The sequence below is a fragment of the Erythrolamprus reginae genome, chromosome 5, assembly GCF_031021105.1.
Source record: "Erythrolamprus reginae isolate rEryReg1 chromosome 5, rEryReg1.hap1, whole genome shotgun sequence".
NCBI lineage: Eukaryota > Metazoa > Chordata > Lepidosauria > Squamata > Dipsadidae > Erythrolamprus > Erythrolamprus reginae.
Window position 1 is genome coordinate 113,106,303 of NC_091954.1, and position 27,615 is coordinate 113,133,917.

General features: G+C 40.9%; 1 pseudogene; it reads right to left on the minus strand.

The window, feature by feature from the left end:
- The window catches only part of LOC139168624 (cytochrome P450 2J5-like), a 35,515-nt pseudogene extending 8,477 nt beyond the window's left edge, over positions 1–27,038 (minus strand).
- Between the last annotated feature and the right edge of the window lie 577 nt (positions 27,039–27,615).

Genomic DNA, 27,615 nt, shown 5'->3' on the forward strand with positions numbered 1-27,615 from the left:
GACTGTCCCTTATATACTGACAAGGTCTGGCCAAGTGTCCTATAGATCTACCCAGCCAATTTGGAAATCTGACTCAGTTAAAAAAAAAAGTCAATAACTGTCTTGAAAATATTCAAAATCAGATTTTTGCATAGCCCTTTTGTGTCAATTTTCATACTCTAATTTGGTCTCCTACACACAATCTAGGCTGAAAACAAGTACCAAACCTGAAAACCCTGGTGAATTTTTACATTTAAAGTGTGTTAAATGTTTTAGCTCTGTATTGATTTCTATATTTTGGTTCCCCACTCAGAATTTTATTGAGGATATCAAAGAAGGCGGTCCATATGTACACTCTACACATGTACATAATGTCAGAGTTCCAAATAGCTTCCAAATGTAAATCAGAGTCCAAGGCACAGCATTCCTCAAAGTTCCAATTTATTAACAGAGTCATGTTGACACATCTGTGAGAAATCTAAAGCTATGATGGTGTTGTGGTTGGCTTGCATCTGGCTCCTTTGATCACAGACTTTGTGGAGAATGAAACAGGTCCCTCTGGGTATCGTAGGCCAGTATGCTTATCAGAGGAATTGGAAAGTGAGAATGAAGGAGTGTTATGGCCTGGGGACCATCCAGAGGCTGTAGACCCCCCAGCTGTGGTAATGTCAGGGTCAGATGAGGAGGGAGATGTTGTGGACCAAACATTAGACCAGTGGTCCCCAAACTACGGCCCGTGGGCCACATGCGGCTCGCTGAGGCCATTTATCTCACCCACGGGTCTTTTCCAAGGCTGCACTGGAAAAGCAGTGAGAATGTCCCCCTCAATCTCATCTCACCCGAGGTAAAGTAAGGCTTGCCAAAAGCCGAGCTGGGCACAACACACACACATCCACCTCCTCCTCCTCTTTGAGTTGCTAGCTCCCGTTTTCTGAATGGGGATTGAATGGGAGTCCGGGGTCGGAGGGTGGAGGCTTGTCGGGCGAGTCCTCCGTGGGGAGAGAAGAGGGAGGGTGAAAGAGGGAAAAGAGAGTGAGAGAAGTGGAGGGAAAGAAAGAAAAGGGAAAAGAAGGGAAAAAGAGCGAGGGGAAGAAGTGGAGAGGAAGGAAGGAGGGAGGGAAGGGAGGGAGAGAAGGAAGGAAGGGGGAGAAAGAGAGGGAGAGAGAAAGGGAGGGAGGGAGGAAGAGAGATAGCAAGAGAGAGAGTGAGAAAGACAGAGCAAGAGACAGAAAGAAATCAAGAGAGTGAGAAAGACAGAGCAAGAGACAGAAAGAAAGCAAGAGAGAGAGCAAGAGAGAGAGAGACAAAGAAAGCAAGAGAGAGAGAGAGAGAGAGAGAGAGAGAGAGAGAAAGAAATAAGGTATGAGCAGTGTACATAGGAATCTGTTCACAGGTTTTTTAATAGTCCGGCCCTCCAACAGTCTGAGGGACAGTGAACTGGACCCTGTGTAAAAAGTTTGGGGACCCCTGCATTAGACGCTAGAGTAAAAATGCAAGAGAGACAAGAGTATCTCCAGCAATGTAGATCTAGGCATTGAATACTTCTATGCATAGCTTGTCATCACAGATAGTATAAAAGGGGAGGAGGATGGGAATTTCCGATACAGAATTTCAACGTTCCTATATGGAGAGATAGAACTAGCAGTTGAAAAGTCTCTCTCTTAAATCCTTCTGTAACCCTGCAATCCTAGTTTTAGAAGGTAGTGAGTAGCTGTCCACGCTGAGAATTAATGACTTGAATTAATGACTTTCCTTTGGCCGCTTGTTATCAGCTGTGCCAATAACACTAGACTTTTAGCAGTCGAACTGACATTCCTCCGATTCCATTGCTGTTTCCAGCATGTTTCTTTGTAAACAGACAACTATACACAGTAACTTTGCTTCCAAGTCTTCATTGGGGCTTAATTGCTGATAATTAACTGGGCCAGACAAAACAGAGGGTTTCTCCACCCAGTTTAAAGTTCATTCCCTTGTTTCCACACACCCATAAGTTCATCACATTGACCAGTTGCCTTTTACCAACGTGTCCGTTACTCCCATCAACTTCTGGGCAGGTGCTGAACAATGGATGACCTTGAGAACCTAGAAGGAATTTGTTATCGCTACAATTCTACACCCCTCATGCAACAGCCCCTCCCAAGTTCCCACAGGAGCAGTAAAGAATAAAGTGTGGCAGGCCAAATTCTCTAACTCAGAGGTCTTCAAACTTGGCAACTTTAAGACTTGTGGACTTCAACTCCCAGAATTCTGGGAGATAAAGTACACAAGTCTTAAAGTTGCCAAGTTTGAGGACCCCTCCTCTAAGTCAACAAAGGCTTTGGCCTGACACATTCCACGAATCCCAGCGACCAGTCAGGTCCCACAGAGTGGGTCTTCTCCGGGTCCCGTCAACCAAACAATGTCGCTTGGCGGGACCCAGAGGAAGAGCCTTCTCTGTGGTGGCCCCGACCCTCTGGAACCAACTCCCCCCAGAGATTAGAATTGCCCCAACCCTCCTTGCCTTTTGAAAGTTGCTTAAAACCCACCTCTGCCGCCAGGCATGGGGGAACTGAGATACACTTCCCCCCTAGGCCTTTACAATTTTATGCATGGTATGACTGTATGTATGATTGGTTTTTATATAATGGGTTTTAAACTGTTTTTAGTATTGGATTTTGTTATACACTGTTTTATTACTGTTGTTAGCCGCCCCGAGTCTGCGGAGAGGGGCAGCATACAAATCCAATAAACAAACAAACAAACAAACAAACAAACAAACAAACAAACAAACAAATAAAAGCTAATCATGCTAGGTTCCTGTATGTGATTATAGGTTCAAAAATCCAGCTATGAAATTATTATGAAGAACAGATTCAGTTTATCATTCAATAACCATTGATATTTCAAATAATTCTAAATGATTCCTATGTGTTTTAGATCCCGAGAGTGGCCCTGATTCCCACTGCCCAGATTTCTCTCTCACCTTGGATATCAGGATGAGTTGCCAACAGGATCAGTGCCCACTTCAAAGAAACAAAGGATGTGAATGTTCCAGCAGCAAAAAAAATCAAAAATACACTGACACAGGTTTTCTTCATCGTAGGTAGAGTTGGGGTCATTCTTACTCTGAGGCTTGAAATGCAAAAGTGAAACTCACAATGAATTCTGTGCCGTGGTTATTTTTGCTTCCGTGTTGCAATTCATGAAAATAAATATGTTATTCATAGTTTTATAGGAAAATCAATACAGGAGAATAATAATTATAGTGGTAAATTTATACTTAGTCAGACTCTGTCTTAAAATAGGCCACATCAAGAGAGGTTTGGCTTTGGAAGAACTTTATTATTATTTTTTAATAAATATATTTATTGGTTATATACATTAAAAACAGGGTACAGAAAAATAAAGGGAATATATAAAATGTACATTCTAGCAATTATAGTTTATTTATTTATTTATTTTTATTTATTTATTTATTCCAATACATAATACACATTGAAGAGAAAGATATGTAATAATATAAGTAAAGAAAAGAATAGAAGAAAGATATAAAAGTATAGGTGAACATATTTGAAAGGAAGAAAAGATAAATGAGATAAGGAGAGACAATTTATTTATTTATTTATTTATTTATTTATTTATTTATTATTTAGATTTGTATGCCGCCCCTCTCCGCAGACTCGGGGCGGCTAGACAGGGGACGGAAGGCACACTAGTGCACTTATGCACGCCCCTTACTGACCTCTAAGGAACCTGGAGAGGTCAATCGTGGATAGTCTAAGGGAAAAATGTTGGGGTTAGGGGTTGACACTACTGAGTCAGGTAATGAGTTCCACGCTTTGACAACTCGGTTGCTGAAGTCAAATTTTTTACAGTCAAGTTTGGAGCGGTTAATATTAAGTTTGAATCTGTTGCGTGCTCTTGTGTTGTTGCGGTTGAAGCTGAAATAGTCATTGACAGGTAGAACGTTGCAGCATATGATCTTGTGGGCAATACTTAGATTGTTTTTTAGGCTACATAGTTCTAAGCTTTCTAGACCTAGGATTGATAGTCTGCTTTCGTAGGGTATTCTGTTTCGACTGGAGGAGTGAAAGGCTCTTCTGGTAAAATATCTTTGGACATTTTCTAGGGTGTTGATGTCCGAGATGTGGTATGGGTTCCAGACAGATGAACTGTATTCAAGGATGGGTCTGGCAAAAGTTTTGTAGGCTCTGGTGAGTAGCGTGAGATTGCCAGAGCAGAAGCTGCGTACTTATATAGCATGTGTGATTGGGGAAGGAGAGGGAAAGAAAGAAAGGGAAAGGGATTTAGAAAGAAGGGAAAGAAATACAAGAGGAGGACGAATAGAAAAATATTGCAAGAAAAGAGTAGTAAGAAGAGTGTGGGGGGCCAGCATTAGAGCTGGGGCTTCTATGTTTTGAAGCCTGTGGTTTAAGCATATAGGTGGTATAGATTTTCCTGAAGTTTTATCCATATGTATTTGACGTAGTTGCTAGTGCCATCATTTATCAGTGATTATAAATTTATTCATTCAGTTTTTTTGTAGTTCAAAATTTGTGTCGATCGATGTTTACATTTTATCGTTTCAATTTGGTATTATGATTCATGTCGGTGTTTACTGGTTTTACACGTTGTTTTAGTGGGACATTTTTCTGGATTTATAATTTTTAAGTAATTTCTTTCTTTTAACCAGTGGTACCATTTGTCCCATGCTTTATAGAAAATCTGTCTCATCCTTGTTTTGCAGTTCCATTGTTAGCTTGGACATTTCTGCACATTCCATTATTTTAATCAAAAGAGATAAAACGGTTGGGTTTTTTTTCCTGTTTCCAGTATTGTGCATATAGAATCCTTGCGGCTGTAATAATGTAAATTATAATTTATTTTTATTTTATTTTTTATTTATTCTTTGTCCAATATACAATACATATGGAAGAAAATAGGCATTAAGTAATATATATAAGGATAGTAAGTAAAAGAGAAGAGAAGTAGATGAGAGGGAGAGATTATATAATATATATGAGAAAAGGAAAGACAATTTGACAGGGGACGTTAGGCACACCAGTGCACTTATATACGCCCCTTACTGGCCTCTTAGGAACCTGGAGAGGTCAATCGTGGAGAGTCTAAGGGAGAAATGTTGGGGGTTGGGAGTTGACACAATTGAATCCGGTAATGAGTTCCACACTTCTACAACTCGATTGTTAAAGTCTTATGATTCCTAATAAAAATATTTCGGGTTTTGCATGAATGGTCTGGAGGTGATTTGTTCTAGTATAATTTTGATTTTATACCAATATTTTGGAAGAACTTTAATGAATATTGTTTTACTTTTTAGTTGAGTACTTCCGTAAATGTTTGCATGTGTAACTATCGTTAGAGCGTGCTATTACAGCAAATCACGAAAATTAATACCAATGTTATTGGTATGCATTCTCATTTAGAGACATGTCCCTCTGGACGTGTAGCGAGTAAAACTCGCTATGTCACCGCGTCATGACATGACGTAATGCGACTTTTCCCCTTTCTTTTCTTTTTTCTTTAAATAATAAAATGTATTGATTTTTATAATGGTACAATAAAAACAAATACATATTACACAAAAACAGGCTAAAGGGTGAGTGGGAAGGAAGAAAGGCAAGGAGGGCGCCCCTCCCTTTTCTTTCTTAAAAAGACACTGTTTCAGTTCCTTTGCAAGCACGTTGTTCTCTGCAAAATTTTCCTCCCCCAAGCTGCCCCTCCCTCCTCCCTTTTCTTTCTTCAAAAGACACCCTTTCAGTTCCTTTGCAAGCACGTTGTTCTCTGCAAAATTTTTCCTCCCCCAAGCTGCCCCTCCCTCCTCCCTTTTCTTTCTTCAAAAGACACCCTTTCAGTTCCTTTGCAAGCATGTTGTTCTCTGCAAAATTTTTCCTCCCCCAAGCTGCCCCTCCCTCCTCCCTTTTCTTTCTTCAAAAGACACCCTTTCAGTTCCTTTGCAAGCACGTTGTTCTCTGCAAAATTTTTCCTCTCCAAGCTGCCCCTCCCTCCTCCCTTTTCTTTCTTCAAAAGACACCCTTTCAGTTCCTTTGCAAGCACGTTGTTCTCTGCAAAATTTTTCCTCCCCCAATCTGCCCCTCCCTCCCCCCTTTTCTTTCTTCAAAAGACACCCTTTCAGTTCCTTTGCAAGCACGTTGTTCTCTGCAAAATTTTTCCTCCCCCAAGCTGCCCCTCCCTCCTCCCTTTTCTTTCTTCAAAAGACACCCTTTCAGTTCCTTTGCAAGCACGTTGTTCTCTGCAAAATTTTTCCTCTCCCAAGCTGCCCCTGCCCCTGTAGCTGCTTGGGTTTGTAAGGTGAAAATAGTTCGGAAGAAGAGGCAAAAAAATCTTAAACACCGGGTTCGTATCTTGAAAAGTTCGTTAGAAGAGGCGTTTGTAAGATGAGGTACCACTGTATAGAGTGATTCCAATTTATTCTGTATAAGTCGGTCTTGAATTCTACTGACCATAAAGCCTCTAACCCTTTCCCCCTTTCCCCCCCTTCGATAAACTGGGTGTGGCTGTGGCCAGCATGAAATCATTTCAGTTTATGTAGAGGACGTAATGTCAAAACAGCATGTGACAAAATGGGTATGGATTTTAAATTTCGGAAGGAAGGAAATTCATGATGGAGACTGAAGTAGACGGCCGTCCATTGTGATTGATGTGCGGTGCAGAAAATTGAAGAAAGTCTTCTCTCTGATCGCCATTCAACAATTTTTCAAGATTGCTGAGTTTTGAATTTTTTGGCATCCTCTCCATAAACTGAAACAATTTCACAATGAAACGCCACCTGCCTTGTAAACTTACTTTCATAGAAACATAGAAACATAGAAGATTGACGGCAGAAAAAGACCTCACAGTCCATCTAGTCTGCCCTTGTACTATTTACTGTATTTTATCTTAGGATGGACATATGTTTATCCCAGGCATATCTAAATTCAGTTACTGTGGATTTACCAACCACGTCTGCTGGAAGTTTGTTCCAAGGATCTACTACTCTTTCGGTAAAATAATATTTTCTCAAGTTGCTTCTGATCTTTGACCCAACTAAACTCAGATTGTGTCCCCTTTGTTCTTGTGTTCACTTTCCTATTAAAAACACTTCCCTCCTGAACCTTATTTAACCCTTTGACATGTTTAAATGTTTTGATCGTGTCCCCCCCTTTTCCTTCTGTCCTCCAGACTATACAGATTGAGTTCATTAAGTCTTTCCTGCTACGTTTTATGCTTAAGACTTTCCACCATTTTTGTAGCCCGTCTTTGGACCCGTTCAATTTTGTCAATATCTTTTTGTAGGTGAGTTATCCTTTCCAGATAACTCTCGTAAAATCATAGTGTGCACTCAATTGTCCCTCTATAGAAAATGGTAAGGACAGGAGAAGGAATATGTACTTGTGTCATGCAATGAAGAAAATACAGGTGCACCTATAGTTCATCACTATCTCCTGTTGAGCAATCAAGCTAGCCTACTTGTTAGCTGCACACCCAGAAACCTGATGCTGCCAACCACCCCCACAGGTGAATCATTGATATACAGTAACAAGTAGCTCTCTGGTTCCCTTACCCATGTATTGAAGTACAATAAACTCATACCTTTTCCATCTCAAGAAGGTAGTAATCAATGAAATCTTGTGGCTCGTGGAGAGAGCCGGATTCCTTGTGTTTCTGTATTTCTTGCTTTGCAAAGGAAAGGATCCAGGCCATAGAACCCAGGGCTTTCTTGTGAGGGCCTGGGACGTAGTTCATTAATGTGGGGGACAAATCATACAACTAATAGAAAAAGAAGAGGAAAAGTTACTTATTTCCCACCACAATTAGGGAAGACTCTCAGCAGCTGAGAGTAACAGACAGTACTTACTAATCAAACAAAAAAAAATATTATAAACAGATTAAAACATGGTAAAGAATAAAAGTCCTTCAATTAGGTAAAAAAAACAAAAAACTAGACATGCATACAGATTGGGAGAAACCACACTTAACAGCAATGACTGTGAGAGAGATCTCGGAGTCTTTGTGGATAACCAACTAAATATGAGCCAGCAATGTGCAGCAGCAGCTAAAAAAGCCAACACAATCTTAAGCTGCATCAACAGAGGGATACGTCTGTCCATCCATTACCCTGGGGGAGGGGAACTACTGACCCCCTCAGAGAGGGTTCGCAACTTGGGTATCCTCCTCGATCCACAGCTAACATTGGAACATCATCTTTCGGCTGTGGCGAGGAGGGCGTTTGCCCAGGTTCGCCTGGTGTACCAGTTGCGGTCCTATTTGGACAGGGAGTCATTGCTCACAGTCGCTCATGCCCTCATCACCTCGAGGTGACTTCAGCAACCGAGTTGTCGAAGCGTGGCACTCATTACCTGACTCAGTAGTGTCAACCCCTAACCCCCAACATTTTTACCTTAGACTCTCCACGATTGACCTCTCCAGGTTCCTTAGGGGTCAGTAAGGGGTGTGCATAAGTGCACCAGTGTGCCTTCCATCCCCTGTCCAATTGTCTCTCCTTATCTCATTTATCTTTTCTTCCTTTCAAATATGTTCACCTATACTTTTATATCTTTTCTTCTATTCTTTTCTTTATTTATATTACTACATATCTATTCTCTTCAATGTGTATTATGTATTGGACAAAATAAATAAAATAAATAAAGAAATAAAAACTCTGGACATTTTCAAGAGGAGATTGGACGGCCATCTGGCTGGGGAGGTGCAGGGTTTCCTGCTTGAGTAGGGGGTTGGACTTGGTGACCTGCAAGGTCCCTTTCAACTCAAACAAACAAACACACAAACAACACACAAAAAAACAAACCAACACACAAACAGACAGATAGACCACCTGCGTTTATAAACTGTATATTCTATTGGATGCTGTGGGCTTTTCGAATATCTAAATGGTATTGAGCAAAATCAAAAGTTGAGTTGCTCAGGTCTGCTGTTCAAGTTTATGTTAAGGTTTTTTTGTAGTTACTTTTCATGAAATTTCTTCTGATGGGTCTACGAATAACTATTCCTTTATATATATTACAAGGCAGAAGCCCCAGGATCATATCCCAGTAAGGGTATGGCTTTTTATTTTATTTATTTATTTATTTTGTCTAATACACAATGAGGGGTTTATTGGGTATATATCTATATACATATAGTAAAATACATGATGAAGGTTATAGAGGAGATACTCATAGTAAAATACTAAGAAATAATAGAAAAGATAGTAATAGAACATATCAATGAAAGAATAGAAGAAGAGATATAGGAATAGAAGAAAGGAATAGGAGATATAGGAGAGCAATAGGACAGGGGACGGAAGGCACTCTAGTGCACTTGTATTCGCCCCTTACTAACCTCTTAGTAATCTGGATAGGTCAACTGTAGATAATCTAAGGGTAAAGTGTTGGGGGTTTGGGGATGACACTATGGAGACCGGTAATGAGTTCCAAGCTTCGACAACTCGGTTACTGAAGTCATATTTTTACAGTCAAGTTTGAAGCGGTTAATATTAAGTTTAAATCTGTTGTGTGCTCTTGTGTTGTTGTGGTTGAAGCTGAAGTAGTTGCCGACAGGCAGGACGTTGCAGCATATGATCTTGTGGGAAATACTTAGATCTTGTTTAAGGCGTCTTAGTTCTAAACTTTCTAGGCCCAGGATTGAAAGTCTAGTCTCGTAGGGTATTCTATTTCGAGTGGAGGAGGCTAGCTGATAAGGCCAGAACAAGGCCGAAACAGCGCTATCCTAGTCTCCCTTAATTTTAAAAATTCAGCAAAAACATGATACATACATACATACATACATACATACATACATACATACATACATTCATACGTCTGGATGGGTGTCAACAGACTTAAACTCAACCCTGATAAAATGGAGTGGCTTTCGGTTTTGCCTCCCAAGGACAATTCTATCTATCCGTCCATCACCCTGGGGGGGAACTATTGACCCCCTCAAAGAGGGTCTGCAACTTGGGCATCCTCCTTGATCCACAGCTCACATAAGAGAAACATCTTTCAGCTGTGGAGAGGGGGGCATTTGCCCAGGTTCGCCTGGTGCACCAGTTGCAGCTCTACTTGGACCAGGAGTCACTGCTCACAGTCACTCATGCCCTCATCACCTTGTGGTTCGACTACTGTAATGCTCTCTACATGGGGCTACCTTTGAAAAGTGTTCGGAAACTTCAGATAGTGCAGAATGCAGCTGCGAGAGCAATCATGGGCTTCCCTAGGTATGCCCATGTTACACCAACACTCCGCAGTCTGCATTGGTTTCCGGTCAGTTTCCGATCACAATTCAAAGTGTTGGTTATGACCTTTAAAGCCCTTCATGGCACTGGACCAGAATATCTACGAGACCGCCGCACAAATCCCATAGAGTTGGCCTTCTCCGGGTCCTGTCGACTAAACAATGCCGGCTGGCTGGACCTAGGGGAAGAGCCTTCTCTGTGGAAAAGGGGGGACATGATCGAAACATTTAAATATATTAAAGGGTTAAATAAGGTCCAGGAGGGAAGTGTTTTTAATAGGAAAGTGAACACAAGGCAAGGGGACACAATCTGAAGTTAGTTGGGGGAAAGATCAAAAGCAACATGAGAAAATATTATTTTACTGAAAGAGTAGTAGATCCTTGGAACAAACTTCCAGCAGACGTGGTAGATAAATCCACAGTAACTGAATTTAAACATGCCTGGGATAAACATATATCCATCCTAAGATAAAATACAGAAAATAGTATAAGGGCAGACTAGATGGACCAGGAGGTCTTTTTCTGCCGTCAGACTTCTATGTTTCTATGTTTCTATGTGGTGGCCCTGACCCTCTGGAACCAGCTCCCCCCAGAGATTAGGACTGCCCCTACCCTCCTTGCCTTGCGTAAACTCCTTAAAACCCACCTCTGCCGTCAGGCATGGAGGAACTGAGATATCTCCCCTTGCCTATGCAGTTTTATGTATGTTATGTTTGTATGTATGCTTTTTTATATAATGGGTTTTTTTAGGTTTTTAATGTAAAATTGTTATATGAGACTTTTATATTAGATTTGCTACTATATATTGTTTTATCACTGCTGTGAGCCGCCCCGAGTCTGCCGAGTGGGGCGGCATACAAATCTAATAAATAATAATAATAATAATAATAATAATAATAATAATAATAATAATAATATGTAATAACTTTCAACAGCTGAGAGTAATAGACAATACTTACTAATCAAGCAAAAAAAAATTATAAACAGATTAAAACATGGTAAACAATACATAGTCGTGTCAGATCAGGGGTGAAATGTTATTGGTTCATCCTAGTTCGGGTGTACCACTAGTGGCAGCTGCTGGTGGTTTGAAGAACCGATAGCAGCGGCAGTGCTAGGCTTCACTCATCTACCCGAACACCACCATTTTCTCTTTTTTAACCCTCTGCACATGCGCAAGGCCTTCTGCCGCATGTACAGAGAGTAAAAATGCATGCAATTGAAGCAAGTGAACATGCGCAAATTTTGCACTTCCGGACCGGCAGGCAAGGTAAGTAGATTTCACCACTGGAATATACACGTATTGGGGAAAAGAGTACATTAGATGACTTCCTCCATTCCTTACATCAGTGTTTCCCAACCTTGGCAACTTGAAGATATTTGGACTTCAACTCCCAGAATTCCCCAGCCAGGGAATGCTGGCTGAGGAATTCTGGGAGTTGAAGTCCAAATATCTTCAAGTTGCCAAGGTTGGGAAACACTGCCTTACATGACCATGAAAATACTTATGGAAATATAAGTTTGAAGGGAGTTTTGTCTCTCTGGTAGAGAAATGACTCACCATATGGAAAAAGCTACCAATGAAGCTCTCAATAGTAACAATGGCTTGAATTAACTTCTGGAAGGTTTCATCTTCAGGAACAAACTGACGTCCAAAGCTCAGACCACATATGACATTAGCAACTGTATTTATTAACGTAACTGAAGGTTCAAACGGCTGCCCTGCAAATGAAGATACTTTATAAGGAACAGAACCTCTAAGGGGAGGAAGGAAAAGAATTTGGACCGAATTGTTTGAAAAATAGAAAAATAAATTAGATTGAACTTGAAAGATTAAAGATAAATAAGGCAATGGGTCCAGATGGCATCCATCCCAGAGTTCTTAAAGAACTCAGATCTGTCATTGCTACCCCCCTGACTGATTTGTTTAACCAATCCCTGTTAACAGGAGATGTTCCTGAGGATTGGAGAATGGCCAGTGTTGTGCCTATCCACAAGAAGGGCAGTAGAGAAGAAGCTGGTAACTACAGGCCAGTTAGCTTGACATCAGTTGTAGTTAAAATGATGGAGACGCTACTCAAAAAGAGGATAAATCAGCATCTAAAAAACAATAACTTATTGGACCCAAATCAGCATGGCTTTACTGAAGGCAAATCGTGTCAGACTAATCTCATTGAGTTCTTTGACTATGTCACAAAGGTGTTGGATCAAGGTGGTGCCGTGGATATTGCCTATCTGGACTTCAGCAAAGCCTTTGATACGGTTCCACATAAAGAGCTGATAGATAAATTAGTGAAGATTGGAATTAATCCCTGGATAGTTCAGTGGATTTCAAGCTGGCTGAAGCATAGACATCAGAGAGTTATTGTTAATGGCGAGTATTCTGAGCAGAGACAGGTTACAAGCGGTGTGCCACAAGGGTCTGTTCTGGGTCCTATTCTTTTTAATATGTTTGTGAGTGACATAGGAGAAGGTTTGGTAGGGAAGGTTTGCCAATTTGCTGATGACTCTAAAGTGTGCAATAGGGTTGATATTCCTGGAGGGGTCTGTAATATGGTAAATGATTTAGCGTTACTAGATAAATGGTCAAAGCAATGGAAACTGCAGTTTAATGTTTCCAAATGTAAAATAATGCACTTGGGGAAAAGGAATCCTAAATCTGAGTATTGCATTGGCAGTTCTGTGATAGCAAAAACTTCAGAAGAGAAGGATTTAGGGGTAGTGATTTCTGACAGTCTCAAAATGGGTGAGCAGTGTGGTCGGGCGGTAGGAAAGGCAAGCAGGATGCTTGGCTGCATAGCTAGAGGTATAACAAGCAGGAAGAGGGAGATTGTGATCCCGCTATATAGAGCGCTGGTGAGACCACATTTGGAGTACTGTGTTCAGTTCTGGAGACCTCACCTACAAAAAGATATTGACAACATTGAACGGGTCCAAAGACGGGCTACAAGAATGGTGGAAGGTCTTAAGCATAAAACGTATCAGGAAAGACTTCATGAACTCAATCTGTATAGTCTGGGGGACAGAAGGAAAAGGGGGGACATGGTCGAAACATGTAAATATGGGTTAAATAAGGTCCAGGAGGGAAGTGTTTTTAATAGGAAAGTGAACACAAGAACAAGGGGACACAATCTGAAGTTAGTTGGGGGAAAGATCAAAAGCAACATGAGAAAATATTATTTTACTGAAAGAGTAGTAGATCCTTGGAACAAACTTCCAGCAGACGTGGTAGATAAATCCACAGTAACTGAATTTAAACATGCCTGGGATAAACATATATCCATTGTAAGATAAAATACAGGAAATAGTATAAGGGCAGACTAGATGGACCATGAGGTCTTTTTCTGCCGTCAGACTTCTATGTTTCTATGTTTCTATTGTGCAGAATCTGATGCATTAACTCTTAAATTAGAAAACAAGGAAGACTCCGACTATTATAAAACATGGAAGTACTTTTATCATTGGTTTAAAAGAAGAAATGAAAACTCAAATTAAAATACAACAATAGCAATACCTTTTTTCCCTTTTTTGATATAACAAATTACAAATGATATACCGGTACATACAGTAATTTTTAGAAAAAAATTGTATGAAACTAAACTAAGTAAGAATGTATGAAGGCGGCTAAGAAAATAAAATCAATTAAAAATATAGGGATAACCAACCCCCCCCCCCCCACAGTAGATACCGATTGTATACTACATCAGAAAATAATTTGATATCAGAGAAGATGATTTATGACTTTCCTCCTCATAAGAGAACTTAAATAATATATATTATATTATTTGTTTATTGTTATAGTTATTATTGTTTATTGTAATTAACTAATAATATGATTATAATTTATTATTAGTTTTGTCTGTATGTGTTTTGTTTAGTCTTGTTTTGTTTTATTTTTTGTTTATTTTCTTTTTGTTATGTTTTTGTAAATGTGTACATATGTATTTTAAACCAATAAAACTTTTTCTAACAAAAAGAAAGAAAAATAAATTGATTGTAAAAATGGTGCTAGAATGTGTAGAAATTAGTAAACTACCCATGGAACTAAGAGAGAGAGAAAGGAAACGGGGTACTATAAAATTTGGAATAGATGGTACAATTGGCTCAAAAATAAAAGTAAAATTAATGTGTGAATTAGGATAAGAATGAAATGTCATAAAATGTGATAAGAAAGGGAAGATGTGAAAGATGTAACCTTAAATCTCAATGTATATAATAGTATATAATGGGTATGAGAGTATTTTAACTACTTTTTTGGTTTTTAGATCTTTAATTCAAATTAATTGGATTTAGGATGTAATGAGTTCCACGCTTCAACAACTCGGTTACTGAAGTCATATTTTTTACAGTCAAGTTTGCAGCGGTTAATATTAAGTTTAAATCTGTTGTGTGCTCTTGTGTTGTTGTGGTTGAAGCTGAAGTAGTAGCCGACAGGCAGGACATTGCAGCATATAATCTTGTGGGCAATACTTAGATCTTGTTTAAGGCGTCTTAGTTCTATATACATGTCACACCCATGAGAGGTGAAAACAGGGAATTGCTTGGCTTTGAGACTACTGAAAAAAATAGGAGGTGCATTTTGATTGCTTGGTGAAAAAGGTAGGAAGTGTGTTTTCCTTGGCTGGTGATATAATTGGCTGGCGAAAAATGGACAATGGTCCATTTATATAAAGATGAATATATGTACGTATACCTACTATTATATAGATGTCTCACCAGTGAGAGGTAAAAACAGCAGCAATGAAGTTGTATGGTGAATTCTTTCATTTCCTATACATGAACGAAGGACCTGTTGCCCTAATTAGATTGATTCTGGCAGCAATTGAATCCCAAAATGACATAGCCTTAGTTCTGGCATCGGCCAGAATAGTTGTGACATTGCTACCAGGTGGAAAAACTGCTCCTTCTGCTTTCAACATGCAACATCAAAAGCCTTGATACGACCTTTCAAAGGTGAAGATGTCCTCATTCCTTGCATTCCTATGATTCCAACTGATAAGCCATTTCAATTTCAGAGATTGCAATTCCCAATTTGGATTGGCATTTGCAATCACCATAATAGTATATGATGGGTATGAGAGTATTTTAACTATTTTTTTTGCTTTTTAGATCTTTAATTCAAATTAATTGGATTTAGGATGTACAGCGGCACCTCTAGTTATGAACTTAATTCGTTCTGTGATCAGGTTCTTAAGTAGAAAAGTTTGTAAGAAGGAACAAATTTTCCCATAGGAATCAATGTAAAAGCAAATTATGTGTGCGACTGGGGAAACCACAGGGACGGTGGAGGCCCTGTTTCCTCCCAGGAGATTCCTAGAGAGGCCCCATGGAGGCTTCTCCCCGCCTTTTCCCGCCCTGTTTCCTCCCAGGAGATTCCCAGAGAGGCCCCACGGAGGCTTCTCCCTGCCTTTTCCCGCCCTGTTTCCTCCCAGGAGATTCCTAGAGAGGCCCCATGGAGGCTTCTCCCCACCTTTTCCGGCCCTGTTTCCTCCCAGGAGATTCCTAGAGAGGCCCCATGGAGGCTTCTCCCCGCCTTTTCCGGCCCTGTTTCCTCCCAGGAGATTCCTAGAGAGGCCCCATGGAGGCTTCTCCCCGCCTTTTCCGGCCCTGTTTCCTCCCAGGAGATTCCCAGAGAGGCCCCACGGAGGCTTCACTCTGCCTTTTCCGGTTATAGTTTCGGAGGCTCAGGTTTGTAAGTGGAAAATGGTTCTTGAGAAGAAGTAAAAAAATCTTGAACATCCGGTTCTTATCTACAAAAGTTTGTCAGTAGAAGCGTTTGTAGGTAGGGGTACCACTGTATATTGTTTTCTTATATGTTGTAAGCCGCTCCGAGTACCAATGAATAAATAAATAAATAAATAAATAAACATTGGATAATAGTTAATAGTGTATATAATGAATAGGTAAAGATAAAAAAATGTTTAGGTATAACCCAATAGCCATAAGTAAATTCATAGGAAAATGTAAAATTGGGAAGGAGAATTCCAATGACAGAAAGCTGTATTAGTGGAATCATATTTTATGTATGTGTGACTTATATGTTTGTCTTCTATGTTGTTTTGTTTTTAACTTGGGAAATTGCAATAAAAATTATTTTAAAAAAGAAGAAAAATAGAAGAATAAAATTTAAATACACAGGTTTTTATTCAAAATGCTCAGAATGGAAACGATTTCTGCAGATACGGAACTTGAGCCATTGTCATTAACCGAAATGATTTACCTTTTGTTTGTTTGAAGGCATCTACCAACGTCTGAGCAATTTCGTCTATTTTATGCTCAATGCTTTTCTTCCCCAGGCCCAGCTTCCGCAGAGAAGTGACGCCAACGTGTCGCTGCTGTTTCCAGGTGTGGCCATTGGAAAGAATAATTCCTGTGGGCATCAGCAGACAGTGACCAGGGATTCCTTATACCATTCATGTTAAAATATGCTGAGGTCTAGTTGTGGGCCAGACATCTCTCTTGATTTCAGGTGGAAATATCAAATCACAAGCAATGGTTAATTTCATTAGTCAACAGTAACTCAATTTGTAGATTTACAAGTCACAGCTGTCAGTAATCAAGGACGCCGCAGAAGGGTTAAAAAGGGAAGGGTTGCAGAAGGCATTGTGGGAATTTATTGTTGAGATTTGAGAGAGACATTGACGCTTCATGGTTTCATTTTCCTTTGGACATTTTTCGAATTTTGACACTCAAGCTAAATGAGTAATTGGCTGACGTAAGCCAGAAATACTTTTGTTGCTGGTTTGAGTCTTTAACCCTGAACCTTGGATTCATAAACCAGCATTCCTCTTGCCGTTATTATTATTATTATTTATTAGATTTGTATGCTCCCCCTCTCCGAGGCTCACAACAAGAAAAAAACAGTACAAATCCAATATTTAAAAAACAGTTTAAAACCCTTAACATAAAAACAAATACATCTCATGCAAACCATGCATAAAGTGGAAACTGCTGTAGCATTAAGCCAATTGTGTACATAAATAAACCTTTTGCCTTTTTCAAGCTTCTGAGTGTGTGTGTTTGTATAATTGCCTTGCTTGGGTGGCCGGCTGGCCAGGCAGAACAGTTACGTGGGATTATTTCAAGGCATTATTTCACACGTATGTGTGAATTTGTAAAACCAATGGAGGTAATTTCCACAATGGATAGGTAATCAGTGAAGGTAGATTGATCATATATTTGAATGGTCAATATAAAATTAGTGGTCATATAGATAGAATTAGTGAAACCCAAATGTGCAAAATGGATAAATGAAGGAAGAAGAGAGACATCAAAGGAAGCGAAAGATGGAAAAACTTGTATTGTGTTCTGTCGGGCTCTCTGGTAGACTCCTCCCAAAAATTCACAGGTACAAATTTCAGACACACACATGTTTGAAAATTCAAAACAATAATTTCTTTATAATGAAAATTCACTTAAACTAAGCCCTCTTTTGGTATAGAAAAGAGCACTCGTCTCCAAACAAACTGGTAATTTGTATAAGTCCCTTATCAGTTCTGTGATACTTAGCTTGCAGCTGTGAGCAGTGTTCCCTCTAATTTTTTTGGGGGGTGGGCGGAAAAGTATAGTGTCTGAGCGGCACTGGGCGGCACAGAAATAATAAATAAATAAATAAATAAACAAACAAACAAACAAACAAATAAATAACCCACCCTGTTTTGCCTCAGAGAATTTCAAAATAAAATACTGTACTGTGTGTCTATAACAGTGAGTTCATAATAGGGCAACTCTATCAATATCAAAATGCCACTTAAATAGTTGAGCTAGTTTCAAACTAGATTTTGATTTTCTTTCTCTCTTCCTTACTCCCATTCTTTTTCTTTCTCTTTTCCTTCCTCTCTTTTTTCTATCTGTTTCTCTCTCTTCCTCTCTTCCTCTCTCTCTCCTTCCCTCTCACTCTTTCCCTCTCGGCTTCTGGGCAGGTTTGGAAAACTCTGAGTTGAGGATGATTTTTAAGTGAGCGATTGCTCACTGCTCAGCTTAGAGGGAACTATGGCTGTGAGGCACTTCACAGTCCTTCTTCTTTCACAAAGTGAAACACACTTTGCTCTGGTTTAGTTTCAAAGCGGGGAAACATCAGCACACAAGTCAGTCAGTAAAGCAGTAACGAAACACAACGATCAGATAATCCTCCACAATGGCCAAACCCACAGGCTGCTATTTATAGCAGCCTCACTAATGACCACAGCCCCACCCAACCACAGGTGGCCTCATTTTCTTTGATAATAATCTCTTAATTGTTGTTGCCTATTCATTGCTCTCCGCATGCGTGGCTGTATCATTAACTCTTGTTCTGAATCCAAGGAGGAGCTAGAATCAGGGGTAGGGAACGTTGGCTCTTCTATGGCCTTGTGGACTTCAATTCCCAGAGTTCCTGAGCCAATCATGCTAGCTCAGGAATCCTGGGGATTGAAGTCCACATGTCATAGAAGAGCCAACATTCCCTACCTCTGAGCTAGATAATTGATCTCCTTCTGAGCTGTCTGCCACACTCTCCTCCTCCCTGTCACTCATGTCTTCTTGGTCAGAGGAGCCTTCATCATCAGATTCCACCAGGGGCAAAACAGGCCTGCAGCATGTGGATGTTTCCCCCACATCCACAGTCCTTGGGGCAGGAGCTGGGCCAGAGCTAACCACAACATATTGGAAGAAGTAGATGAGATCATCAGAAAGCATATTAAGCAATATTTATTTTTGCTTATATTGTTCCTTTAAATCATTTTGTTTATAATTTGTTATTCTCTCCACTCCAATGTTATGAATATTACCACAAATTATAATAATGTTATTGAGATACAATTCTTTACAATTTGAACCTGCCTTTTCTTTTTCCTAAAGCCGTCAAGAAAGGATCATCTGGTCGATCAGAAAACTCCTTGGACAATTTGGTCATTTCTTCTTTCACAGCTTTGTATCCAGACAGTACTACCACAAGGTAAGGTCCAAGCCACATGGAGTATATATTTCCATATCGTTTTACATGCTGCCAAGTGAACCAAAGATGAGAAATGTTGCAATCAAATAAAACAGGATATATGCAGCTAATAGATAACAATATATTATAATAAACAAACAAACAAGTAAGTAAACAGACGAACAAACAAACAAATAAATCTAATGCTCTATGTACCGGAGTCCACAATATTGCAAAAATAGCATTAAGGGTTGTTAACCTCGTCTTGCATCTCTGATAATATAGTACCACTAACTACAGCATAGGAAACATTTGCTAGACCAATTCTTGAATACAGCTCATCTGTCGGGATCCTGCACTACGTATCGGACATTAATACTATCAAAGGAGTCCAGAGGTATTCTACTACTGTGTTCGCAACAGAATGCCTTTTGCTACCCCCCCACCCCACAGCAGGGGTGTGGTCCCCCCCCGGATTTTTGTTGAAAGTTTTGGTGAAATTGCTCAAGCCGTTTCAGAGTTACCATATTTTTCGGAGTATAAGCTTTTGGGGAGGAAAATAGGGGGAAGAATCTGCTTACCAGATATTCATCTGGCTAGCATCCTTAGTCTGGTCAGCTTCAACAAATTATTTTATCCCCTGGTTAGGGCTATAAAAAAACCTTATTTGGAGAGAGTAACAATGAAAGAGCTTGCATGCCAGTAAGAACTGGGAACATCATTAGCACCAGGAAAGAAACAGTTGGAGCAATAGAACATATCAATGAAAGAATAGAAGAAGAGATATAGGAATAGAAGAAAGGTATAGGAGATATAGGTGAGCAATAGGACAGGGGACGGAAGGCACTCTAGTGCACTTGTACTCACCCCTTACTGACCTCTTAGGAATCTGAATAGGTCAACCGTGGATAATCTAAGGGTAAAGTGTTGGGGGTTTGGGGATGACACTATGGAGTCCGGTAATGAGTTCCACGCTTTGACAACTCGGTTATTGAAGTCATATTTTTTACAGTCAAGTTTGGAGCAGTTAATATTAAGTTTAAATCTGTTGTGTGCTCTTGTGTTGTTGTGCTTGAGGCTGAAGTAGTCGCTGACAGGCAGGACGTTGCAGCATATGATCTTGTGGGCAATACAGTGATCCCCCGTTTATTGCGTCCCCAACCATTGCGAACAGGGTACTTCGCGATTTTTCAACCCGGAAGTCAAAATACCATCTACGCATGCGTGCGTTTTTTCTATGGGCACGCATGCGTAGATGGCAACCGGGAGATCAGCTGCTGGGTGGCTTTCCTGGGTCTTCCCCCTCTTGCTGGCGTCAGCGAGGAGTTTCCCCACCGCCCACGCAAACTCCTCGCTGCCGCCCGCCCTTCGCCCGCCCACGCCGTTCATTCTCGCCGCTTTCGAGCTGAGTCCTGAAGCGAATTCGCTCCCGGACTCAGCTCGAAAGCGCCGAGAGACAGCGCCAAGGAACGGCCTGTCCACGCTGTCTCTCTAACGGGCCTGTCCACGCTGTCTCTCGGCGCTTTCGAGCTGAGTCCGGGAGCGAGTTCGCTCCCGGACTCAGCTCGAAAGCGCCGAGAGACAGCGCCAAGGAACGGCCTGTCCACGCTGTCTCTCTAACGGGCCTGTCCACGCTGTCTCTCGGCGCTTTCGAGCTGAGTCCGGGAGCGAGTTCGCTCCCGGACTCAGCTCGAAAGCGCCGAGAGACAGCGCCAAGGAACGGGCCTGTCCACGCTGTCTCTCGGCGCTTTCGAGCTGAGTCCGGGAGCGAGTTCGCTCCCGGACTCAGCTCGAAAGCGCCGAGAGACAGCGCCAAGGAACGGGCCTGTCCACGCTGTCTCTCGGCGCTTTCGAGCTGAGTCCGGGAGCGAGTTCGCTCCCGGACTCAGCTCGAAAGCGCCGAGAGACAGCGCCAAGGAACGGGCCTGTCCACGCTGTCTCTCGGCGCTTTTGAGCTGAGTCCGGGAGCGACCCCCAACCCGGGTTTGGGGGGCTGCTAGGAAGCCCCCCATGCCGGCGGCAAACAGCCGCGCCGCCCCCAATCTTCGGCTCCTCGCTAGCGCTGTGGGAATAAAAACACCATCTGCACATGCGCAGAAGGTGTTTTTACTTCCGCATCGCTACTTCGCGAAAACCCGCTCGTTGCGGGGGCTCCTGGAACGGAACCCTCGCAACGAGCGGGGGATCACTGTACTTAGATCTTGTTTAAGGCGTCTTAGTTCTATATACATGTCACACCCATGAGAGGTGAAAACAGGGAGTTGCTTGGCTTTGAGACTGCTGAAAAAAATAGGAGGAGCATTTTGATTGCTTGGTGAAAAAGATAGGAGGTGTGTTTTCTTGGCTGGTGATATAATTGGCTGGCGAAAAATGGACAATGGTCCATTTATATGAAGATGAATATATGTGCGTATACCTACTATTATATAGATGTCTCACCAGCGAGAGGTAAAAACAGCAGCAATGAAGTTGTATGGTGAATTCTTTCATTTCCTATACATGAACGAAGGATCTGTTGCCCTAATTAGATTGATTCTGGCAGCACTAACACTCTGCAGTCTGCATTGGTTGCCGATCAGTTTCCGGTCACAATTCAAAGTGTTGGTTATGACCTATAAAGCCCTTCATGGCACCGGACCAGATTATCCCCGGGACCGCCTTCTGCTGCACGAATCCCAGTGACCAGTTAGGTCCCACAGAGTGGGTCTTCTCCGAGTCCCATCAACTAAACAATGCCGCTTGGCGGAACCCAGGGGAAAAGCCTTCTCTCTGGCGGCCCCGGCCCTCTGGAACTGACTTCCCCCAGAGATTAGAATTGCCCCTACCCTCCTTGCCTTGCGTAAACTCCTTAAAACCCACCTCTGCCACCAGGCATGGGGGAACTGAGATACTCTTTCCCCCTAGGCCTTTACAATTTTATGCATGATATGTCTGTATGTATGTTTGGTTTTTATAATAATGGGTTTTTAATTGTTTTTAGTATTCGATTGTTATTATATGCTGTCTTATTATTGCTGTTAGCCGCCCCGAGTCTCCGGAGAAGGGCGGCATACAAATCCAATAAATAACTAAATAACTAAATAACTAAATAACTAAATAACTAAATAACTAAATAACTAAATAACTAAATAACTAAATAACTAAATAACTAAATAACTAAATAACTAAATAACTAAATAACTAAATAACTAAATAACTAAATAACTAAATAACTAAATAACTAAATAACTAAATAACTAAATAACTAAATAACTAAATAACTAAATAACTAAATAACTAAATAACTAAATGGATAGGTAGATAGATAGATAGATAGATAGACAGAGAGATAGAGAGATAGATAGATAAATGAATGAATGAATGAATGAATAAATAAATAAATAAATAAATAAATAAATAAATAAATAAATAAATAAATAAAATCCCAAAATGTCATAGCCTTAGCTCTGGCATTGGCCAGAATAGTTGTGACATTGCTACCAGGTGGAAAAACTGCTCCTTCTGCTTTCAAGTTGCCATTCAACATGCAACATCAAAAGCCTTGATAGGACCTTTCAAAGGTGAAGATGTCCTCATTCCTTGCATTCCTATCATTCCAACTGATAAGCCATTTCAATTTCAGAGATTGCAATTCCCAATTTGGATTGGCATTTGCAATCACCATCAACAAAGCCCAAGGACAATCTTGAGAACTGTGTGGATTAGATCTACACATGGATTGTTTCTCACATGGACAATTAAATGTTGCATGTTTTAGAGTTGGCAAACTAGACTGACCCACAGCAACACGTGGCTGGGTAGAGCTAGCAAATAAATACTGTCAGAGAGTACACTATCCATATAAATTATTGGGCAAGCTGTAAACGAAAATTGACCAACTTCAATGTGATGTATAACTCATGGAGATACTGTGGAGGATAGCCTTGTTAGTCAGTGTTGTGGTTAGCTCTGGCCCAGCTCCTGCCCCAAGGACTGTGGGTGTGGGGGAGACATCCACATGCTGCAGGCCTGTTTTGCCCCGGTGGAATCTGCTGATGAAGGCTCCTCTGACCAAGAAGACATGAGTGACAGGGAGGAGGAGAGTGGGGCAGACAGCTCAGAAGGAGATCAATTATCTAGCTCCTCCTTGGATTCAGAACAAGAGTTAATGATACAGCCACGCATGCGGAGAGCGATGCATAGGCAACAATAACTGAGAGATTATTATCAAAGAAAATGAGGCCACCTGTGGTTGGGTGGGGCTGTGGTCATTAGTGAGGCTGCTAGAAATAGCAGCCTGTGGGTTTGGCCATTGTGGAGGATTATCTGATCGTTGTGTTTCCTGACTGCTTTACTGACTTTGACCTTTTGTGTGCTGCATTTTCCCTGCTTTGAAACTAAACCAGAGCAAAGTGTGTTTCCCTTTGTGAAAGAAGAAGGACTGTGAATTGCTTCACAGCTGCAAGCTAAGTATCACAGAACTGATAAGGGACTTGTATAAATTACCAGTTTGTTTGGAGACAAGGGCTCTTTGCTATACCAAAAGAGGGCTTGGTTTAAGTGAATTTTCATTATAAAGAACATTGTTTTGAATTTTCAAACGTTTGTGTGTCTGAAATTTGTACCTGTGAATTTTTGGGAGGAGTCTACCAGAGAGCCCGACAGAACAGTCAGTAGTAGCTCCAAGAATCTGGTAACACGCTTTCAGTCTATCAGGAGCCTTAAGACACTGTTGGGGACAGATGTCATCTTCAACAGAGGAGAAATGTGCTTTGGTGAACCAAAGCACATTGACAATGACCTTTGTGATTACATCACAAGCAACTGTGTCCTCTTCGCCGACGATGTAAAACTCTTCAACACCACCGATAACACAACTTATTCTAAATATTTATTTATTCTATAATTCTAAATATAGAATTATATGCTTAGAATTTGTAAACTGTGTGTGTGGACCTATTTCTTCGTGGGCTCATCGCCAGGACAGAACACAACATGTCTTCCTTCCTTCCTTCCTTCCTTCCTTCCTTCCTTCCTTCCTTCCTTCCTTCCTTCCTTCCTTCCTTCCTCCCTCCCTCCCTCCCTCCCTCCCTCCCTCCTTCCTTCCATCCATCCATCCTTCCTTCTTTCCTTCTTTCCTTCTTTCCTTCCTTCCTTCCTTCCTCCCTCCCTCCTTCCATCCATCCATCCTTCCTTCTTTCCTTCTTTCCTTCTTTCCTTCCTTCCTTCCTTCCTTCCTTCCTCCCTCCCTCCCTCCCTCCCTCCCTCCCTCCTTCCATCCATCCTTCCTTCTTTCCTTCTTTCCTTCTTTCCTTCCTTCCTTCCTTCCTTCCCCCTTCCCCCTTTCTCCTCTGGCCTCAAGCAGATATTCTGTACAATGCACAGCATAATTTTTTTTAAAAGGACAGTAGAAATATATATATGGTCACCAAATATGACTATTGCCATAGATGCCATAGTGTAGCCAATAAACAAATGCCCCTCACACACAATCACAGCCCCAGGCTTGGGCATATAATCATTGTCTTCTTGGCTTTATGAAAGCTGAAAAGGGTTGGGGTCATCCTAATCTCTGGAGGAAGAATGTCCCTGAGGATAGGGGCCACCACAGAAAAGGGACATCTCTATTCCTTGGCTGACAGGATACATAACAAAGCCCAAGCTGCTGGGCTGAATTGGATGGGGAAAAACAGATGAAAGAAAAACAGACCCTCAGGGCTAGGAGGTGTAGAAACACCTGGAAAAAATACTAGCAAGATGCCAGTACCTCTAGTAATTTTAGTTCTATTAATGTTCTTTCCCGGATATAGCTCCTGCATTTATTTCTCAGTGGGACAGTGGACATTGTAATTTATTATTATTATTATTATTATTATTATTATTATTATTATTATTATTATTATTATTATTATTATTATTATTATTATTTATTGGATTTATATGCCGCCCCTCTCCGAAAACACAGGGCGGCTAACAGCAATCATAAACAGTATACAATAATAATCCAATAATAAAAGCGAATTAAAAACCCCTTAATATAAAAACCAAACATACATACATACATACCATGCATATAATTGTAAAGGCCTAGGGGGAGATGGAATTTTAATTCCCCTATGCCTGGCAGCAGAGGTGGGTTTTAAGTAGCTTACGAAAGGCAAGGAGGGTGGGGGCAATTCTAATCTCTGGGGGGAGTTGGTTCCAGAGGGCTGGGGCCACCACAGAGAAGGCTCTTCCCCTGGGTCCCGCCAAGCGGCATTGTTTAGTTGACAGGACCCGGAGAAGGCCAACTCTGTGGGACCTAACTGGTCGCTGGGATTCGTGCGGCAGAAGGCGGTCCCTGAGATAATCTGGTCCGGTGCCATGAAGGGCTTTATAGGTCATAACCAACACTTTGAATTGTGACCGGAAACTGATCGGCAACCAATGCAGACTGCGGAGTGTTGGTGTAACATGGGCATATTTGGAAAAGCCCATGATTGCTCTCACAGCTGCATTCTGCACGATCTGAAGTTTCCGAACACTCTTCAAAGGCAGCCCCATGTAGAGAGCATTACAGTAGTCGAGCCTCGAGGTGATGAGGGCATGAGTGACTGTGAGCAATGACTCCCGGTCCAAATAGGGTCGCAACTGATTATATAATCTGAAAAGTGATATATGAACATTATCACTTTATCATTATACAATTGCAGAATTAACAAGGGCCATTTCAGCCGGACTTGTTGTCCAGTGCAGGAATACAAAATAAAATATCTTCATTAGGGGATGTCCAGCCTCCATTTGAACAGAGTAAAGGGAAAACCACCTTCTCTCTAGCAAAAATGTTTCATTGGTCAGATTGAACCAGAATTTGACTTCTAAAATTTAACCTCCTGCCCTGTGAGATGATAGAAAGCAGGTTTTGGCTTGAATGTTCTGGCAAGTATTTATTTTTATTTTATTTATTTATTTATTTTGTCCAATACACAATGAGGGTTTTAGTGGGAATATATCTATATACACATAGTAGAATACATGATGAAGGTTATAGAGGAGATACTCATAGTAAAATATATCTAAGAAATAATAGAAGAGAAGATATAATAATAGAACATATCAATGAAAGAATAGAAGAAGAGATATAGGAATAGAAGAAAAGTATAGGAGTTATAGGAGAGCAATAGGACAGGGGACAGAAGGCACTCTAGGGCACTTGTACTCGCCCCTTACTGACCTCTTTATTTACTTACTTACTTACTTACTTACTTACTTACTTACTTACTTACTTACTTACTTACTTACTTACTTATTTATATGCCGCCTCTCTCCGTAGACTCGGGGCGGCTAACAACAGTAATAAAAAACATCAAGCAAATCCAATACTAAAAACAACTAAAAAACCCTTATTATAAAACTAAACATCCATACAAACAAACATACCATGCATAAATTATAAAGGCTTAGGGGGAAAGAATGTCTCATTTCCCCCATGCCTGACGACAGAGGTGGGTTTTAAGGAGCTTACGAAAGGCAAGGAGGGTGGCGGTTATTCTAATCTCTGGGGGGAGTTGATTCCAGAGGGTCGGGGCCGCCACAGAGAAGGCTTTTCCCCTGGGCCCCGCCAAGCGACATTGTTTTGTTGACGGGACCCGGAGAAGGCCCACTCTGTGGGACCTAACCGGTCGCTGGGATTCTTAGGTTAATAAAATCCATAATTATAGTACAACAAAAATAATTAAAATTACGATAATACTGACTGGTTGATAATTCAGAATTTAAATACCTTAAGAAAAACATCTTCTTGAAGCCTAATCCCATTTGCCAACAATGTCCCAATGAGAGGTAGAGCCACGGGACCAGGAGGCAAATGTCTTCGGGTCCAAAATTGTCTCAGGAAGAAGAGAACCAGTAGAACAAGCAGAAGAACAAACAAAATTATCCCTATCACCACCATTGTCCTTCTGCAACTTTCTCTCTGGTGCTTTCAAGTCGACCTTGAGGTTTCCTTTGGTCTACCGCTTTTTGCTTTCCCTCCTAGTTTCTGTACTTCATTGATTGGAAACTAATAGCAATGCGTCTTTCAATGATCTGTGTAGTTAGTGATAGTGTTTAGTCAACAAGAGATTGCTACATTCATTCTTATACTTCTGAGCATGTGCCACTTATGTAGCAGAGGAAGAGAGGTGTTGTTCTTTTTTTAATTAAGGGGATGATTTAAGAGCAACAGCAGTTAAGAGAAAGAAAGTTGTGACTCTAGAGCCACTTGGGTAAATGAAGCAGTTTATCCATGAAGTATACATGAAATTAAATGAATAACAAGCAAGAATAGAATAGAATAGAAACATAGAAACATAGAAGTCTGACGGCAGAAAAAGACCTCATGGTCCATCTAGTCTGCCCTTATACTATTTTCTGTATTTTATCTTAGGATGGATCTATGTTTATCCCAGGCATGTTTAAATTCAGTTACTGTGGATTTATCTACCACGTCTGCTGGAAGTTTGTTCCAAGGATCTACTACTCTTTCAGTA